Here is a 5334-nt window from a genome sequence, read left to right on the forward strand (position 1 = left end):
CAGAGGGGAAGAGAGTGATGTTGGGTCAAGTTCATTCATGTTAACATCAATAGTATTGAATAATCAATTTAATGTTTTATCAGATAATTGTGAGACAATAGATTTTCCTATGAAACACACGGCCGAATTAAGTAAAACAGTACATGCTCCCGTAGATTTGCAACAAATTCATACAATAATAAGCCAAAATGAGTTACGACCAACCTTATATGCTGTAAATTTAGAACACAAATCCTTTACGTTATTTTTTGACTCTGGTAGTCCACGTAATATCGTAGATTTGAAGACACATCATTTGTTATTTTCGAAATTTCCGATTGAAAAATCCGGAGTTAGACTCTTGGGTATAGGAAATAATGAATTAAATGTCATAGGCATAACTCATGTTCAATTCAAAGTCGGTAAACGCACGTTTGCCGATACATTTGTTGTTGTACAAAACATTGATATGTATCCAGCTGTAATTATAGGATACCCATCTATGGGAAATCAAAACATTATCTTAGCCCCTGCCAAGCACGGCGTGTATATCAAAGGGAAATTCTATAAGTCTTCTAATACCTTAAAATCAGTTTTGGATAAAAAGGAGACGACAAATGTAACCGTAACGTACGTTGAAGAACCAATAACTTGTCTCACTAATAAAGAAAAAATATACGCGACCCAGCAGAATTCTCGTTCACCTGTAATATCATCTTGCACGCAATCTATCGAGCCAAACGTACCTTCGAGTTTAATAGTGCAAATAAAGAAAACATTACCGGGATCTGAAATATTAATTCTTTCCGACACTTTGAAAACTAACGGATTGTCTGTCACACAAGCTATTTATACAGTAGGCTCACATCAACAATGTAATATTGAAGTCTGTAATCATTTAAATAACACTTTAGTAATTCACAAAAATCAACATACAGTATCTTGGATGTAGAAGTTTATAAACATCGTATTCTTACCGTTGCTGAGATCAATCACTCTCAATCAGTTGCGGATGAATCCCTTTTGCGGTCTATTAAAAATAAAATCAATAAAGACATTCAAGACGAAGAAATTCAGCAGAAAATTTTTGGACTTTTAACTAAATATCATGATGTTTTTTCCACTACGGATGGATCCTTAGGAAAAACAGATGTGATCGAGCATCAAATAAGGTTAAAGGACAAGCAGAAAATTATCTATGTACCCTCGTACAGACTCCCTATGAAATTCCAGAATGAAATAAATGATGAAGTAGGTAAAATGCTAGAAGAAGGAGTCATTAGGAAATCAAACAGCCCTTATAATTTTCCTTTAATAGTTGTACCGAAAAAAGATCGAACATGGCGTATCTGCGTCGACTTCCGTCGTCTAAATGAGGAGACGATCCCTGATCGATTCCCAGTGCCATGTACTGACGATATTTTGTCTTTGTTAGGTCAGAATAAATATTTTACCAGTTTGGACTTACTTAAAGGCTTTCACCAGATATCATGAGAAGAAGATAGTATCCCATTCACAGCCTTCAGCACAGCCAGGGGACATTATGAATTTTTACGGATGCCTTTTGGTTTACGTTGTGCTCCTATAACATTTACAAGAATGATTAACATAGTGTTTGGAGACTTGTTAGGGGATATATTGCATGCCTATATGGATGATCTTGTAATCTTTTCCAACACCTTAGAAGAACATCTACGTAAGTGAGAACTAGTACTACAGAGATTAAGACAACATAACTTAAGGGTAAAGATTAGTAAGTGTGAATTTTTCAAAACAGAGTTAATATATTTGGGTTTCATGGTGTCAAGCCAAGGTCTTAAAGTAGTCCATGATAAGATATCGGCTATACGTAATTTTCCCATACCTACTAATGTCAAGGGAATACAGCAATTTCTGGGTTGTAGTGGATATTACAGGCGTTTTATACGCAACTATTCAATAATAGCCGCTCCTTTAACTGATCTTACGAAGAAGGGCGTAGATTTCATATGGTCTGAGCAACATCAACAGGCGTATAATACCTTGAAAGATGAATTGTGTAGTTCTCCTATCTTAAAATTTCCTGACTTCGGTAAGGAATTCTTCATTGCAACAGACGCCTCAGACTTAGGAGTAGGAGGGGTATTGCTTCAGCAATATGATAAACAATTTTTCCCGATAGCTTTCTATTCTCGAAAATTGAGAACTTCCGAAAGTAAGTATGCAGTAATAGACAAGGAAGGGCTAGCTATTGTTAATTCACTAGTGCATTTTAAGTTCATAATTTACGGTTATCCCGTTAAGGTTCTTACTGACCATAAACCACTAACAGGGTTCTTTAAAGGCTTCAACCACAGCCCTAAACGAACTCGGTGGCATTTGATCATTCAAGATTTTGGCGCAAGAATCGGGTATTTACCTGGGAAAGCAAATATCATTGCGGATGCATTATCACGCAACCCCGTGTCATCTTGTACGGAGCCTTTAGCTGAATTAATAGATATATCAACATCCATGCCTATTGTTAAAACGATATCTGAACAAGAAGATTTAGGCTGGAGCGCTGAATTGTTACAGACTGAGCAAAGAAAAGGTCAGAAATAGACACAATTATAAATGTTTTGAAAGGCAATCATAAGGAAAAGGGATATATAAAGTATAAGCAGCAGAATTATATAATCAAAGATAATATTCTGTGTAGGACTGTGACAAGGAAAACCCGCAATACACCACATGTAACTAACGACCAGGTAGTAGTACCAATCTCACTTATTTCCACTGTCCTGAATTGGTTGCATTCAAATCCATCACATGGACACCCGGGGTTCTCATTAATGTCACAGAAAGCCAAATCATTGTTTTATTGGCATACGATGCTTACAGATATGAAAAGACACATAGCTAATTTTCACACATGTCAGGAAAACAAAGGGCATACGAAAACACCTGTCAGCCTAGGGGCATATCCTGTGCCCAATCAACCCTTTGAAAAAATACATTTAGGTTTGTTAACAGGATTTTACGAGTCAGACAGAGGAATTAAGCACCTCTTAGTAATTATAGATGCTTTAACTCGATATACAGAACTAATAGCGCTTAAAACTAAAACTGCGATTGAATGCGCTAGGAAGTTTTACGAGTGTTACATTTGTAAACATGGAATTCCACACATGATAATCTCAGACTCGGGTGGTGAATTTAATAATCACTTTCTTACCTCATTGTGTGAATTCCTCAGCATAAAGAAAATAAATAAATATATCACCCAGAGTCGAATGGGCTAGTGGAAAGAGCAAATAGGAAGATTTTAAATATATTAAGAGTAACACTAGGGGGATCAGCCCCAACTGGGATATTGCAATACCGGCGGCACTGAGTACTCTGAATCATTCATATCATATATCAATTAAAATGTCACCGCATGAAGCATTGTATGGTACCCCAGTTAGAACGCCTTTCCATGTATTAATGCCTACAACTAATCTATCAAATCCTTTAAAAGAATGTATAAATGCAAGTATACGTCGATATGATATCCTTCGAAAGAATTTAGAAGAATCACAAATCATAATGAAAAGGAATCATGATAAAATAGCGAAGCCAACTAAAACATATACCGTGGGTGATAACGTTTATATAAAAATCAATGTGCGTAAAGGACTCAATTCTAACACCTAAGTTTGAAGGCCCATTTAACATTTTGGAAACATTAACGGCCAATAGGTTTAGAGTTCAAAACGTATCCCTACCCACGGATGAGAGAATAGTACCATTGGCTCACATAAGAAATTAAATAAAAAAGAAAAAGAAAAGAGAGGGAAAGAAGTGAGGGAATTTTTTTTTTTTTATTTTATGTGATTAAAAGTTTTCTTCTTAATACAGGAGTAATTACATATATTTTTCTTGTTACAGGTTTCCAAGATGAATTTTTTGTTGTTGGGAGTGATATTGTTCGCTCAGACATTTTTCTCATGTGGGATGAGCTCTAAAACTAAAAGTATAGATTTTAAATATGGCACTATAGTTGAAAGACAAGAAGACGTTTTTATTACATCGAGCAACGTAGTTGTAAAAATGAATATGCAAGCAATTTTTCTTCAAGAGAATGATGTCACTAGCTTAAGAACCGCCATTTCAAGGTTTTCTGCCCCATTGGATGAGTTGCATAGAAGACATTTTCATTTGACTACAGAGAGTTTGCTTGGATCAACATTAAAAGTTGCAGAGATGCTATCTGATGACTTGAAAAATAACTTACGAGACAGGATCTTTGGCTTATGACCTTTTGATGTGGACTGTAGGACATGAACATAAAGAAAGACGAAATCCGTTTATTTATGCTGCATTAAACATCTTTGGGTCTATTGCAAGTTTAGGTTTAGGATTAGTAATCAAAATAAGAAAATTGAGTTCTTGACTCATGAAGATGAATTGATTATGTCAGAACTAAGGAATCAGTTAGCTTCAATCAATCAAATTATGGATTTAGTAAATGAACATTCAAATAATATCATTCAGATTATGGAAGTACAGGATTTGTTGGCAACGTTAACGTATTATGATTCAAAGATAGATCACATACATAACAGAATTGCACATTTCATTGAGAAATCCAAGGATTATGTAGAAGCTATCACGTTAGCAACTAAAGGTGTACTGTCGCCCCATTTGTTGCCTATAAATTACTTAGAGTTAATTCTGGAGAACGGAAGGGATAAACTAGGCTATGTTCCTTTGTTAGGCGAACGTAGGTTAGAATTTTATTACAGCCTAATTACAGTAAGCGTTGATAATAACAAGATTAGGATTACAATTCCCTTTGATTCTTCTGATGTCTGGCAATCTTACAGGATATCACCATTTCCGACTTTCATGACGAATCACTCAAATCCAGTAATATCCAGTTTGACAGGACACGTATTGATTTCCCCAGACAAGGAAACATATACGGTCATTAAAGACTTAAATCAATTAACTCACTGTTCAGACGCAATGGATAGAAAAATATGTACAGCTGACTCATTTGAATTCCATAAAAACTTAATGAATTCATGCGAGTTAGATACAGTGCTAGACGGTGCTCTCTCCCATACAAGTGAAAATTGTCTGGATAAGCTTTATCCCTTTGACAATAATGAGTTCAATTGCAGACTGAACAATGGCTCGTGGATACGATACGACAAGGACGGCTTCAATGTATCATGCCCGGACGGATCCACGTCCTTTGCAAACATCCTTGTTGCAGCAGATGGTTATATCGGGACTTCCCATAATTCCATAGTGACTGGTCTAAGGACACTCATCAGAGAACGAGCCTACTTCGCGAACTTCACGCGGACCTCTACAATGCCAGCACTACCTTTCCCGTACAACAGA

Source organism: Palaemon carinicauda, chromosome 34, assembly GCF_036898095.1.
Source record: "Palaemon carinicauda isolate YSFRI2023 chromosome 34, ASM3689809v2, whole genome shotgun sequence".
Classification (NCBI taxonomy): Eukaryota; Metazoa; Arthropoda; class Malacostraca; order Decapoda; family Palaemonidae; genus Palaemon; species Palaemon carinicauda.